The 16,051-nt window shown below is 35.9% G+C and overlaps 1 protein-coding gene across 6 annotated transcripts in view; it reads left to right on the forward strand.

Moving 5' to 3' along the window:
- Positions 1-16,051, forward strand: part of lrp8 (low density lipoprotein receptor-related protein 8, apolipoprotein e receptor) — a 201,431-nt gene that overhangs the window by 93,709 nt on the left and 91,671 nt on the right. The gene's annotated exons all lie outside the window — the stretch shown is intronic.

Below are 16,051 nucleotides of genomic sequence, written 5' to 3' on the forward strand. Positions count from 1 at the left end.
ATCATTTTGTATCAAAAAGTCTACATTTCAGTGCCATGGGAAATTATTTTATTTTATTTTATTTTAGTTTAGTTTAGTTTAGTGCCATGGGAAATTATTTATTTATTTATTTATTTATTTTTTTTTATATGTTAAAGATACATTGCCATAAGTTTGGGGTCAGTTTTTTTGCCCAGTTTTGTTTAGCAAGGATACATTAAATTTATCAAAATTGACAGTAAGGATATTTATAATATTACAAAGGATTTTAATAAATGGCATTCTTTTGAACTTTCTTTTCATTAACAAATAAATTGTATATGTTTCATAAAAAAGCAGCACATATGTTTTCAACATTGATAATAAAAATCACCATTTCAAGCATATTAGAATGATTTCTGAAGAATTATGTGATAATAAAAACTGTAGTAATTGCTGCTGAAAATTCAATTTCACAGAAATAAATTTCATTTTTTAAATATTAAAATTAAACATTAAAATAAATAAATTAAAACCGGTTATTTTCAATTATAACAGTATTTCACAATATGACTTTTTACTGCATATTTAATCAAATAAATAGCTTTGGTGCACATAGGAGACTATCAAAAACTTTTAAACATTTGAACGGCAATGCAAATATAAATGTTAACTAATTAAATTACAGCAGTGTTGTGTAGCCTTGAAGTATTTCTTCACTTATCAAGCACTGCATCAAGGTTTTCCAAGTATTTATTCAAGTAAACAGGCAGTTATTAAAAACAAATAAATACATGAAGAGTGGTGAGTGGCTTTCGTTTCTCGTTAATATTGTTGTTTGATTAATTTCAACAGCATAATAGTCAGCAGAGGGTCTATTAGGGTGCATTTGTACTGCAAAACCCAGTGAACAGATCTGATATTTTGACACTTTGTTTTAAACCAGAATGATAACTGATAAAGTAGCTGGAAAGCTCATATTTATAGCATTTAAAATGTGTTTGTTTGGCAGATAATGCTTCTGGATCCATTATTATTCATTTCAAATTGGATTATTTTCGAATTCACCCTATAGGTTTCTACTTTCAAAGGCTGTGTATATACGCTATATATTTAGACGGTCTTCTCTGTTGTACTAAACCTATTTGTCATGCACATAAACTGAGATAATATTAGTGCAGTTTTGACTTTTATGCGCATGCATACAGTTCTTTTTAGTTTGTTTTTCTACAAAGGATTGCCTGTGGCTGTTTGGCAATCTCAGTAATTGTCATTTTAAGCTGTGGACTAAGCCTTTCTCACTGGCCATGTGATGTGAATTTGCCGTTGGCCGAAATAGGCTCCAGCTGCTAATTGGCAGGAGTAATGCTCACGCCCCCTGGCATACTCACTCTCTTGTGTACTAGTAATTGATATTGTCCACTCAGATCACATGCAAATCACATTTTTACACATATTCCTTGTGCTCTGATTCAGCTGTTACTTGATTTCTGAGTCTGAAGCAGTTCTGTCTCACTTTCCTTTACTTCTTGACATCCGAATAAAAGTGGAGCTTCCAGTTCAGTGATCGCAAGATCAGATCGAAAAACTTGATCAACTATTGCCTGTGTTTTTTCCTCTGGCTGTAACATTATGGCCAGGAAAGGATGAGGGAGACCTAGCTATTTTTGGAAATGTATACTACCATGCTATGTAGTGTGATCATTTTAAACAGTATGCAAATTTATGCATCCATATGTGTGAAATATCTTGTTGACTTTCAACATTGCCAAAATGGTCAGTATACAAAAGTACAGATTGTGTGCAGTACTATATCCCACATTGCGATGCATTAATTGTGTTTTTTATTCTCTTAAACATGTCGAGACAGATTCTTAGGGCCTGTTCGCATGGAGACGTGTTTAGCTGTATACACAAAAAATTTGTAGCATGTTGCCATTTCGTCCAGACGGATCCGGCATTTTGGGAGCCTGAAACCAGGTCCCAGGGTGGATAAATCGGAAGACAACCTTGCATTTTCGTGTATACAGCCAATCCGTATGAAACAATGATTTGTGAAACAATGGTCTCGACCTTAGTCAGATACCGCTACATCATGTAACAGCAACAACAGCATGAACAAACAATAAATGACTGTATTTTAATTAGCTAACACAAACACAGATTATTAAATAGTTTAATACATGTATTTTGTATATAGTGCGCAAGGTTTATGCGCATGCTCCAGGTCTTCTTCTCTGTTTTTAGTATATCTCTGTGGTAGAATTACAGCACATACTGGTCTGGCATGTATACTACGTACTACATCACACAACGACACTGTTTATACAGAATTTCTTTTAGAATGAGAAGTAAACATTTTGGATAGGGAAGCTCTGGCTTTGTGTGGATGAACCCTTACCATATTCAGCATTGAACTGGCAAGCAATTCCAGCTGCAGTGTTGAACCGATTTCTTATTGAGAGTCTTTGCATTATCCTGTCTTTTCATGCATTTGTCTTATGTGGACAACCAGTCTTTTTGGGGGAAATGAATTTGTGTCATTGTAAACCTGCTATATTCGACAAATCACCAATTTGGAAAACCACCTTTTCTTGAAGTGGAGAAAAGGGTCATCGCTTTCACCTTCATCTGGACAACCTCTTGTCACAGGGTTTTGGTCACCTAAGAGAGTCCTGCTATCTTGCAATCTGAGTGAAAATTGGAGAAAAGCTGCCAATGGGGATTTGTCAAATAATTAAGGAAACTGGCATCAGATACCAGATTAACACCAATAACTTGGAGGTAACTGTAAGTGTTCTCTAATTTTGATCAGAGTTCCTGCTTCCTTACTGCTGCCTCTCTCCTTCAGCATGTTTTTATTCTGCATGTCTTTAAAAAATGAAATAAAATGGTAATGACAACTGTGTCATAAATGAGTGCAGGTTGTGCTAGTTTTAGAGATCCCACCCACAGAGACCGTCACCATATGATGGACACGTGTGAAATTCTGTGTATTACTGCCATTTGTCTCAAGTACGATGTGGATTCCACCGCTGGATTGGTTGTTGCAGAAACTTTTGCTTGATTTGCTTGTTAATGTCTATCCAAATCAGCCCACATGCTTGTCTAAATGCTGATCAAATGCTTTGAGGTAAAGGCACTCGGATAGCTTTGAGACATACAGTGCACACACATACATGCATGTATTCCCATTAGTCCAAGGTCAAAGCTTGCAATGGTATCCAGACACATTCTTCCAATATCCCCTTGCCTGTGTTAGATTGCTTTTCAAAATTGCTCTACGCTTGGCTTTGATAGAAGGAGAACCTCTGTAGAGGCCTTTGAAAGTCACACGGAGTCACATGGATCATAGTTCTTCACGGTTTCTTCACACAAACACCTCTTTGTGTCTCAAATAGGTCCCTGAATGTTAGCCTCCCTCTGGTAATGCAGAATGTAAGTACTGGCGTGCCATTACAGCAAACTATCATGTTGTGCTCATCCTGCTAATATTAAGTGAGTAATATTGAAAAACGGCCCCGGCTTTGTGGTTTCTCAGTATGGGATATCTTGATCAATGGGAACAGCGGGGCAGTCATTATAGTTGCATTAAAAAGTAATAAACAGAAGCGTGTGGACATGACTCAGGTGCTTGTACAAAACCAAATCTGGGATCATATGCTGGCATGATTATGAAAAACGAGGTGGGTACCTTGCCGTGATTGGGTGGTAATTAATCAGCTTGATGAAGTGTGTGCGGGTGTGTATTTGAAAGGCACGTTTACAGTGCTGTGTGTGTGAAAATTAGGGTTGGATGAAGGGTCATTTCTTGGCCCCTCCAGCTGTTGAAGGATGGATTTGCATATACTGTAGGGTCTTTGGTCAAACTGTTTGCTCTATATTGTTAAACCTTTATTTCTTCATACAGACCTGGACAAGAAATATTGTTATAGTGAATTATGATAGACTGTGAGGAGCTCAATTAGTGGCTCAGAAATCTGCCTTTTTTCAGAATTGCGAGATGTAAACTCACAATTCTGACTTTTTCCCTCAGAATTGTGACTTTTTTTTTCTCAGAGTTGTGAATTTATTGTGAGTTGCAAATCAGTTAAGTCAGAATTGTGAGGTATAAACTCGTAATTCTGAGAACATATCAGGCCCCTCAAAATTTGACCTTATAACTCACAATTGCGAGTTTATATTGCAATTCTGACTTTCTAACTCGCAACTGTGAGTTTATATCTCACAATTCTGAGAAAAGTCAGAATTATGAGTTTATATCGCATTTCTGACATTATTACTCGCAAATGCGAGTTTATATCTCACAATTCTGAGAAAAGTCAGAATTGCAAGTTTGTATTGCAATTCTGGCTTTATTACTCGCAATTGCAAGTTTATATCTCACAATTCTGAGAAAAGTCAGAATTATGAGTTTATATCGCAATTCTGGCTTTATAATTTGCGACTGAGTTTATATCACACAACTCTGAGAAAAGTCAGAATTGCAAGTTTATATCGCAGTTCTGCCATTATTACTCGCAAATGCGAGTTTATATCTCACAATTCTGAGAAAAGTCAGAATTATGAGTTTATATCGCATTTCTGACATTATTACTCGCAGCTGCGAGTTTACATCATACAATTCTGAGGAAAGTCAGAATTGCGAGTTTGTATCATGCAATTCTGAAAAAAAGGCAATGTTATTTTGTTTTAAACATCAAACAACCACCTAACAATGTCCTTTCCGCACTTTGCAACCACTTAGCAACATGTTAATTCATAATTCATATTTCAGTAAGAAAATATATCTTCTTTTTTTTTGCTATGCTTTAAAACTGTTGAACATTCAAACAAGTTACACTTACATTCTGGAACTTAGCAGCTGAGTGCTGCAGACTTTTCAGTGTTGATTGAATCCAGACAAACAAAAACAGACTGCCTTAGGCATTGACATTGGACTGTAATTGGCTTCCAGGTGAGCAAATAAAAACGTGTCTGTAAACCTTTTTTCCAAGAAACGCATAAGAATAGAAAACGTTCAACATGCTTGCAAGACCTCTGCTTCTGGGAACAATCTCCTCAATCAGTGTGTGGCATTGTTTCTCTTTAGTTACACTCAAATACGTAAATTTGTGTTTTTGTATATGCTATATAAACTCTTCTCCAGCATTCTCACATTCTGCTTTGGCTAAAATTAAATTAACTTCCATATGATACGATACAATGCAACTTTTTCACTTTATTGTTCTGTTGCTTTCTAAAATGTGTCATTCTCCATTGATCTCACGTTAACAAGATCATGAGTCTGATTGGATTCTTTAGAAATTGGTTGGTGTTTTTTCCCCCAGTACTGCTGGATTTAAAACAAATGAGATAGACATTGCATTAGATGCTTTTGTAATTAAAAACTGAGACTGAAATGCATTGTGTGCTACTAAGAGAAACTACAAAAGACTTTAACATGCAAGCTACTAAATGGCATACATTACAGACAGGCAGAATGTACTCATCTCTTGCTTCAGCATAATTCTTTTCCGCAAATTGGCTTTTGAAGTGAATTTTACCCTTGTTATGCAGTACTTATTGTTTTCGTATAAATGTTACAGGGTAAGATCTGATTTTATTTGTTCTTGTTGGCTGAACATGACATAAGAGTTCATTTGCTTTTCACTTGTTCAGAGTTGTTTAATAAATGTAATACACATTATTACTACTTATTTACATGATTAAAGTCACTTGACTTAGAAGTATAAAGTAGGTTGTTAGAGCAACTTTTGTGGCCTTAAACATTACAGTGGCTTTAGAAGAATACTTGTTGTTTTGACGTGTCTAATTTGTACATCTACAGATACTTTACTGTGTTTTTCGTTTTTGATGTGTAATGTCTAATTTGTGTCAGGGCTTTTGTCAGTTTGGATTATCACTGTGACATTTTATCATTTGTGAGACCCTATCGCGGTTGTTTTTCTTTTGATAGGTGACAAGCTTAGCCAGAGAGACAAAGGCCTGGGCCTATTATAACCTTGCACAGGAGTTTTGCTACATAATTATTTTAAATATTACGAAGGGATCCAGTCAGATGCACCGGATGGGTTCAATTTCATGCTTCAGGCAGCGGTTCCCTGAAGTAATTTCCCATGTGGCCGCACTCCAGGAGCACTGCTGCAGCCCAAGAGCAAGCCTCAGTCTCCCGGCCACGCGCTCCATTCCCGGCTGCCAGAGCGGGGCATCAGCACAGCCTGATTGCTTCTTAGTCACGCGGGTTGTGCTGGCGTTTTAATTTAGCGCCCATCAGTGCTCATTTTTTTCACTATCAGACTGAGCTCAAGCACCGGGAATCAACTGCTGACTACAAAAGGTGAAGCTGTTGAGCCAAGTTGTTTTGTAATTATTTCTCTACGTTATTGATATTATAGCAAAAACTGGAAACAGTTGGTAGAAGAGAAGACTATGGGATCAGGAATTGACACAGGCCAGAATAAAACTCCTATGAACGCAGCTCAATGTTTTTGAGAACATGTGCAGGTCAAATAATAAGACTTGATCAAATTATTTTATATATTTGTTTTATTTAGGGATTCAACTGTGTAGTGCTGAAACCCTATTGTAATTGAATGGCCAAGGATCAGCAATCTCCACATAAATTATTGTGCAGACCAAATTGTAAGTTGTAGAGGCTTGAAACTTGGAGGGATGGTAGTACTTAGACCGCCTACAACATCACCAAGTCTCGCCCCAATTAGCCTGACAGGGATACTACAGCGATCAAAAGTACAAAATCGCTCGTAACTCCTAAACCGTCGGTTTCAGGCTCAAGTGTCTTATGTCGTCTGAAACCTTGGCTCAAAACGCATGCCTCAGATTCGATCGTGAGCCTGGTGAAACATTTGTGTATTTTGCATTTTTTGAAAAACCTACTTTTACGAACTAATCCTAGGTTTTTCTCCCGATCTGAACCAAACCAGTGCCAGAAAGATTCCCTGGAGGGTGAATATCAACAATTCTAAAAAAAATAAGTTTTTGACTCACCGTTGCAAAGCGACACCAAAATGTTCAAAAGGGGCAAGACCACTTTTAGTAAAATAAACTCCTGAACGGAATGAGATATCTTTGCCAAACTCAAAACACTTATGTAAGAGGTCAATCTGAGGTAGCAGGAAAAAAGTTGCAAAGCTTGGCCACTTGGTGACATTATAAGAGGGGAAAAAAAAACACGTGGCTATAACTATGCAACCATTTGTCCTATCAACATGAAAATTGCTATGCACGGTCATGGTACAAAGTGCCACAAGTGTCTATAAGGACATTTGCGTATCTCAAAAAAAAACAAACATGGCTGCCACCTGCTGATGAATTTTGAGCACCGGTTTTAAGGTTAACAGAGGTCGATCGGAACGAAACTCGGTGGGCCTGCTTGACTCATGGCCCTAAAGGTCTGTGAGAAATATGAAAGAAATCGGCCACTGGGTGGTGATATCGCATTTTTCAAGGGCGTAGAATGATTGTACAGTGCACCTTTTTTTGGCACATACATGCAATATTCATATCATATGTTAGAACTCCTCGTTCTGGACAACTTTGCATCTAGAACCACTGCCGTCAATAAAATCATTTGTTAAATGATTGAGAAGATGTAAAAAACCTACTTTTGCAAACTAGTCCTAGGTTTTTCACTCAGTCTAGAAAAAAAAAAACACTGCAGTACAATTCTCTGGACTCTCTAGGTCGATAATTATCAAAAAAATTTAGAAAACTATAACGGGGTCGTTTAGAAAATGGGCCTGTCCAAATTTACCCAAAATCCTATAAAGCCTAAAGGAAAACTCAAAACTTCACGAAACCTGGTGAGCACATGCAACATGTGATTCTAAACAAGCATGCAAAGTTTTAAGGACATTAGACCACAGTAAACTTTAAAAAGTATCATATTTCTATGGTAAATTACCTGGATTTTTTAATCATTGATTTGGGTGGTTACAGGCTTGCTAAATAATATGCATGTCTTTTTCCTTATGTGCTTACATGCCTTAAGCGCTTCATTCCCAGTAATTACTGCTTGCAACTATATTTATTTTTACAATTTTATTCATTTATATTTTCAATTTTAATTTTAAAATTTTTTTTTTTTTTTTTTTGGAAGCTGCATTCAAAATCCACTTGGCTTATAAATGTGACAGGGCACGTGCAAATTGGTATGGGCTTGTTGTGTAGAGGAATAAACCAATTCAGCGACCAATTTAGAAATCCACTTTGTCTAAAACAAAGGCACAATTACATATTAGAATGGCACTTCGAACTCTCTTATATCTTATAATTAACTAATCAGCATTGCTTTTGTTTATGTTTTCCCAGATTGTCAGACTAATTAGTGTTGAACTAAACCTATCAAAGGCTGAGGCGTCTCATGAGAGCAGGTCATGTCAAAGTGACATTAACTGGCTGTGAAGCACTCTGGGATTTTAAAGTGGGCTGCTCACGCTGTTCAAAGGACTGGTTGGATTGGGTCAAGAGGCTTTATTTCCTGCAGTCACATTTAATTGGTAGAAGACATTGAAACGTGGACTTCAGGGCTCTGTGCTTACTTGCATGGTCAGTTTGACAGGCATGAGTGCGTTTGTGAGTGTGCATTGAGTTAAAATGTCCTTTGTATGCATACATCTTCTTGTAGGAGAAGATCATAAATAATTAAACATGTCACCTTTACAAGTTTACAAAAGCCAACAGAGGTCAGAAAAAACAGGAAGCTGTCGACTCCCCTTGTAATCTCGAGAGAGTAAACATCTGCTGTGTTTGCCTCGACACAGATCACTCCTAGATTGATCAATGTGATGGATGGATAGCGTGGTTAATTGTGCCCCACTGGACATGGTCTGCAGAAAAAGATTGGGTTTAGATATCCGCCTTACTAAAAATGCTCTCTGAACATCCTTTGTGAGATTCCGTCAATTTCATTTTTGCTCGTAATTAGTGACCCTTGATCTCACCAGTTCCCTATTGATCCTCCATGAGTGCCTTCAGCCTAGGGCCAGACCAGCATTTCAAGTCTCTTTAGGTCTTAATGACCGTCTTGCACAGGGTTTCCATTGAATCAGCACTATGGTGTGATGTCAGTTTGATATATGTGGCTGGATTTCTTTGAAATCTGTGTAAAAACAAAGGTCAGTGTATAGTATGATACTCATTGCAAACATTTCACATTACAAAACTGCTAAATGGTTTGATAATGATGTAAGCTGTTTATTGGATGAATAATCTGACTCTTTAAAGGGGTCATGAACTGGGAAATCAAAATTCCCTTGATCTTTTGACATGAGAGGTCATTGTACTATAAAAACATCCTGTAAATTTCAGAACTTAAAACTTTTTTGTTAGTCTAAAAATGGCTTACATTGAAGCCAATCTGCCAAACATGACTGGCTGTGGAATGTGCCACTCTATGATGTAATAGTGTGGCTAAACTCCGCCTCCACAGATCAATGCCTGCTTCTACATCACTGCCTGTTAAGCCCCGCCCACCAATTCACGCATAGAGTAGGTAAATAACGAGAGGCAAACGCAGGTCTACACAGAAACCAAACCATAAAGAAGGCTCCGGATGCAACAGTAGATTTTCTGCAGATTTGTTTGCAAACAGCCGGATTTTCAGAAGGATTGAAACTAAATGACTGTTCCTACTATATTGGATCTGACAGTACTGTCGTGTTTTTATTACTTGGTCACTATTGCTTTGTCTGTTATTACAGATCGTTTGATATGTACTGAGTATAAATCACAGCAGCGCCCATCTGTGAAGGATGTAGGCTGTCAAACATACACAACTGTTAGCCAATCATAGCAGTGGGCGTTTATTTCCGAGTCTACAATTCACCACGCCTATTCAAATGGAACGTTCAGATGAGGAGGGTCAAAACAGGACAGAAAATAGCTCATAATGACCTCAGAGGACAGTACAAAATAATAAAAAAGACAGTTTATCACCCCTTTAAAGTATCACCTTATAGTGCAATTTTAATTCTTTATGTTAATTAACTAATAACAGTCATCAATGGTACGTATTATAAAAGCATGGTTTAAAAAATATTTTTTCAAGTTTTCTTGAATAAAATGGTAATTATTTTAGGTAAATTAACTGAATACTGAAAAACAATAGGAAAAAAAGAAAAAGAAAAAAGACTTTCCTACATAGCAAAATCTAATAGAACTTGCACAGTCCTTTCTTTCTTTCTTCTTCTTCTTCTTCTTAAATACGTAAATATGAATGTTATACAGTAATAATGGATAATGCAAAAAACAAACAAACAAACAAACAAAAAACATGAAATCAGTAATATTTTCTCTAGTGGCTGCATTCATTATATCCATATGCATATATTAAATCCATTCCATTGTTGTACATTGTTGCTTCTAGGCACATTTAGGCTATTTTACATAACACAAATCATTTGTATAGCTTAAAATTAGACAAATGTGGACAAGCTGGGAGAAAAATGTTTTGTCTGAGGTCAGTTCTTCATAGCCAGCATGTATGTCCTTCGTGTGTAGTACTGTATGAAGACTGTTTCATTGAAGAAAAAAAGTATAAAACATCACATTGTTTTTGAAAGACTGAAATTTGAAGACAAGAGTAATGTGCTCATCCTCCCACTCTTTCACTTGTCTCTATCTTCTCTTTCTTATTCTTCATCCTTGTTTGTAAAAAAGCAGCATTGTGTTGCTGGTGAATTAAAGCAATCAGCCCTTCATAAACAGCAACTGCCTTCATTTCTAGTGTATGTCAGTATTAGTGCTGCAGAAGAGCCTACAGCAAATTAGCACTCTTAAAGTTCCCATGAAATCAAAATTGAATTTTTTTTGGCTTTTAATATGAATGCATAAGCGTTATAATAGCTATAACTATAAGTTAGTGTGTTCCAAAGTGATGACAATATTCACATTTACAAGAGTTTAAGTCTTGACATGTGCTTGTTCTTTGGACAAGTAAATCAGTCATTTACTTGTCAGAGTAAAAAAGTTACTCGTCATTTACTCCTGACATCTAAACTGCTGAAGATTCAGTAGATTACGTTTATTTGTGAAGGGAATGCGCCTCCCGATCTACATATATCCATCTATGTTCGCGCGAATCATTCGTGATCCGGCTTCACTTACAGCAGAAGTGAATATAAGGGTTTTTTATGAATCTTTGCGATCGCCTTTCCTAATAATGTGCTAGTTAGCAAGTTTAGCGGCTAAACAACTTTAACGGCTAAATGCAGCTAAAGTAAACAGGCTCGTCACTCCACAAAGAGAAGAGAGGGGCGGGTGAGCAGAGCTCATTTGCATTTAAAGCAGCCTCGACCAGAATGGGATGATTTTTGCAGAGCTGATTTTGGCAAGGTAAAAAGGCTGTTGTTTTTCACTACCACTGAGAATTTTTAACCAAAGTATATTATAGACTTTTCATTAAGACCCTGAAAAATCATATCAACTTGTGGAAAATGGGCATCCGATGAACCCTTTAATGTCGAGCCCTGTGTAAGCATTCAAAACTCACAGTTTCTAACTTCTGCCATTATGGATGACATCACCCTGCCCTTCAGCTTCTCATCAAACTTACTGTCCAATCAAATGCTCAGTAGAATCTGAAGTGTCCCGCCCCCTGCACTCTAAATAGATGCTGAAACTATGGCTGAAATCGGCCACTTGTTCACAGCTGCTTGATAATGTCCCAGCCTGTTTTCCTGTTTCAGCTGAAATTATGTCAGCATGTCAGAATAACGCTGCGCGTTTCAAGGCACTTCTGTGGACCTTTAAAGAGACAGCCGCATTCATTAATTCAGCCTTCAGTGTTGAGTCGTTGAGTCACCCACTGAATGTTTCAAAAAAGACAGGAAGGAAGCTTAGACTTACCTTTATGAAGAAAACAACACTTGTGGCTATATAACAGCAAGTTATTGCGTCTATACACTTGTCATGTGAGTCACAAAACTTTATTTTCATTTTAAAATTAACTGAGCGCTTTAAAGTGAAGTGTGTCATTTTTTTTACATGTGCAAATACTATCTCCTTTATTTTAGTGTGCAGTGTCCTTGAGTGTTACAGCTGTGGTTCTGTAATATAACAAGTGTTGATTTATTGCTAATTAATTCTTTGATAAAGCAGAGATTTGCTTATCACATGCTCCACTGTCTGCTGTATCCACGAATCTGCACTCTTTAAATCCGAATTCACTAGAGATGTTCCAAATGTAGAATCCTATTTACATGCCCTCTGGCACAGGACAGCGGGGTTCATTTTGGGTGATTTCAATAGATGGGAATCATCTACGTCTGGCTCGATTCATAAAATGCTTTGTTGCACACTGGCCATCAGAGAGCGAGCCACAGCGCTTGACCCGAGCATACAGCCAGAGACTGCCTACAAACCTATATATTGGGGAAGCATCCAATGCTTATAAACCCAAGTTGAGTGCCAAACATTTGAAGTGATGCCATTTGACTTTCAAAACTGGTCTGCCACATTAATGATTCATGGGAGTGTAGTATGAATCGCACGCAGGCGTGATTGCAACAGAAGAAGGGTTGACTTGTTTTTCACACATGTGGCTTGAAGTGCTGCTACATCACAATCAAAAACAGCTTCTTCAGTTTGTAAGTCAAAAACAAGGACAACACATTTAACATTTATTATAAAAAGCTGATTGTCGATTCAAATATGCTTTTGTGCTCTCGTGGTGTTTTAAAACTAATTTGAGAATTCAGAAAGAAAAACAATATTTTGGAAGACCGCAGAGATTTGTATTCAGATCATCTTTATTTGCATGTAAGAATATATTAAGCTGTGTTTTTTGTCCTCTTGAAGCAATATTTAGTCATGAATTATTGAATACATCCATAGGGCACTGTGCTATTTCTTCTGCTAATTTTCCTCCTTGTTTTTTCCCAGACATTATGATTTCTAATTCCTTTTAAATGTGTCGTTTAAATGTCAGCTTGTTCAGAAATGTCCCCCCAGTGCAATAATCTACTGTATTTCCCCCCCTCATTGTTAAGATTATACCTCCAGTGGGCCAAATCTGTAGAGACCCGCTTGAGAGCCAGAGAATGTGTAATTAAAGCAAGACCGAGACTATCGATTTACAGCTTATAGGATTTCTGTCATGTGTTTGCCCTAGACATCAATTTAGGGGCGTGCTTGTGTGTGCACACAGACGAGGGTAGCCGATCACAACGTGCTGTTTTGTTAGATCGCTGGCTAGTGTGTGTTAGTAGCCTAAAATCTATTCTGTTCCATGGTTTAGATCCCCGGTTTTCAATATGGTACGTGTTTGGGGAGAAGTGTGTCTTTAAATGTCTCACCGCAGACTAATGAAGCTGTAAATGTGGTTTTGCATGTACATGTGTTTTAGACTGTCGTTTGTGCTGGATCAGCACGTCGGCTAACAGCAAAGGCGTTATTAGTGGCATCTGACGCACTTCTTTTTGTCTGGACGCACACCCCTGCCCACCCACTTTTTCATCAGCATCTTTCTTTGTTTTTCTGTCCCATCTTTTATGTAAAGTGCCAAGGTGGTACATTAGTACAGTGATGGCATCAGATGAAAATAATATTTTTTTTTTTCTTATTTGCAGTTATCCACAATTTTATTTTATCTGCAATTCTATTCTATTTTTCAGAAGTGTGGGATCAGAAAGATTTTAATTTTTTTTTTTTTTTTTTTTTTAATGTTTGTTGTTTTTAAAGAATTTTCTTATGCTCTTCAAGGCTGCATTTACTTGATGAAAAATACAGAAAAAAACTGTAATATTGTGAAATATTATTACAGTTTAAAATAATGGTTTTATATTGTAATATATTTTAAAATATAATTTATTCCTGTGATGCAAAGCTGAATTTTCATCGGCCATTACTCCAGTCTTCAATGTCACATGATCATTCAGAAATCATTCTAATATGCTGATTTATTACTTTTATTATCAATGTTGGAAACAGTTGTGCTGCGTAATAATTTTTTTTTTTTTTTTTTGGAACCTGCTTTTTTCAGGATTTTTTGATTAATAAAAAGTTAAAACACCGTTATTTAGTTATATAACACATCCTTGTTAAATAAAATTATTAATTTCTTTCAAAAAAAGACCACATGTTTAAATGTTGGTAGTTTAAATGGCATAAATGATATTGTTACAAAGCATTTCTATTTTAAATAAATGCTGTTCTTTTTAACTTTTTATTTATTAAAGAATCCTGAAAACATCTTTTTTTATAAATGTATTATTTTTTTTTTATAATTTATTTATATTCAGTTTTATTCTAAGAACATTCTGAGTTAGGATCTGGGTAGAATAGGAATATTTGAGTGTACTACTGTAAATTTAGCCTTCTCACAAACTTGCTCTGAATGGTTATCAACCTTTTTAAAAATTCATGTAAAAAAATCTGAAAAGTCACTCTTTGCATAAAAATGTCAATACATACATAAATATATATGCAATATATTTATATTTATTTATTTATTTAGTGTTTTTTTTTTTTTTGTTTTTTTAAAGTTGCATGTATTGCAAGTCTCAATTGATCTGATCAACGATACAATAAAAGCAGTAATATTGTGAAATATTACAATTTTTAAATAACTGTTTCCTGTTTGATTATATATTAATTTTAATTTATTCTTGTAATAGCAAAGCTGAATTTTCAGCATCCATTATTCCAATCATCAGTGTCACAATCCTTTAGAAATCATTCTGATATATCGTTGTATTTTTGTGAACTCAGTATTTTTTTCTGAATAAATTAAGTACTTTAAAAATAATATTAATTATGATGGTAACACTTTGCAATTAGGTGTCATTTGTTAACATCAGTTAATGTATTAACTAATATGAATGAACAATACATTTATTACAGTATTTATTCATCTTTGTTAATGTTAATAAAACAGTTTTTCATTGTTCATGTAAGTTCAAAGTGCATTAACTAATGTTAACAAACAACTTTCATTTTCATAATGCATTAGGAAATGCTGAAACTAAGATTAATTAATGCTGTATAAGTATTGTTCATTCTTAGTTCATGTTAACTAATGTAGTTAACTAATGTTAACTAATGAAGCTTACTGTAAAGTGTTACCATAATAATAAATAAATTATAAAAAACAAGTTGAACCCAAACCTTTAAACAGTGCGTGTGAGTCTGTGTATGTCAATATATAAGTATGGTACATATCCAAAACATGGTAAGGCCATGATACTTTTTTTCGTTGAGTGATAATAGCCTTTCTTATCTATTTCAGTGTTAAAACGCCATCCATTCATCTCCTCCACTTAGTAAGATTGTGTGGTCTAATATTATTTCTGATACACTCTTGATTGTATTATACCGGATTGCCATCAAAATGTATAAAACATTCCCGCCAGCAGATTTTCCTGCTGTCACGAGTGCATGGCGCTTGCTCTCTCTTTCTTGTGTTGTCTTCATTTTCATCCCTTCATTCTGCCATATTTCTTCATCTTCCCCCAACGCTCTGTTGATCTCTGTCCATTTCTATCCATCTCACTCTGATTTGTATCAGATTTATTCCCTTATGGGTTGAGTGGTGAAGTGAAGTGGAGACACAGGGGAGTTTTATTGATATAAATGGCAGTTCTCTCCTCTCCTCCGTCTCCTATAGAATATGGCACACTCACACAGTGGATTCACCTTCCATTTTAATCTTCTTCCCCTGCCTGAATGAACATAATTGTCACAGTTTTCTACCTCTCATCAATTTATTACTTTTATATCATTTTAGGCATAATTGATGTTATAATTTTAATCAGCTGCTCACCTTATCACTTTGGGTCAAATAAAGAAATGAAATGATAAACTGTTTAGTTAATTAAAATCACGCATTAGCAATTTAAAGCTGTCAAGCTGTTTTAATACCATTTACAATTCTGTCCAAGAAGGATCGCTGCTCATCACATCACAAGTCTTTTCCCCTTCACCCAAATAGTATTGAGTGTGTATTGATTTGGTGTTATTAGCTTAATTGGTGCAAAGCACCATGGAGACATATTACTATAGCTTAGCTCTACGTCCACACCAGTTTTCAGCATGTTTTAATTATTCTGCTGCACAGCTTAGGGGAAAAAAC

Source organism: Labeo rohita, chromosome 6 (genome assembly GCF_022985175.1).
Source record: "Labeo rohita strain BAU-BD-2019 chromosome 6, IGBB_LRoh.1.0, whole genome shotgun sequence".
Lineage (NCBI taxonomy): Eukaryota > Metazoa > Chordata > Actinopteri > Cypriniformes > Cyprinidae > Labeo > Labeo rohita.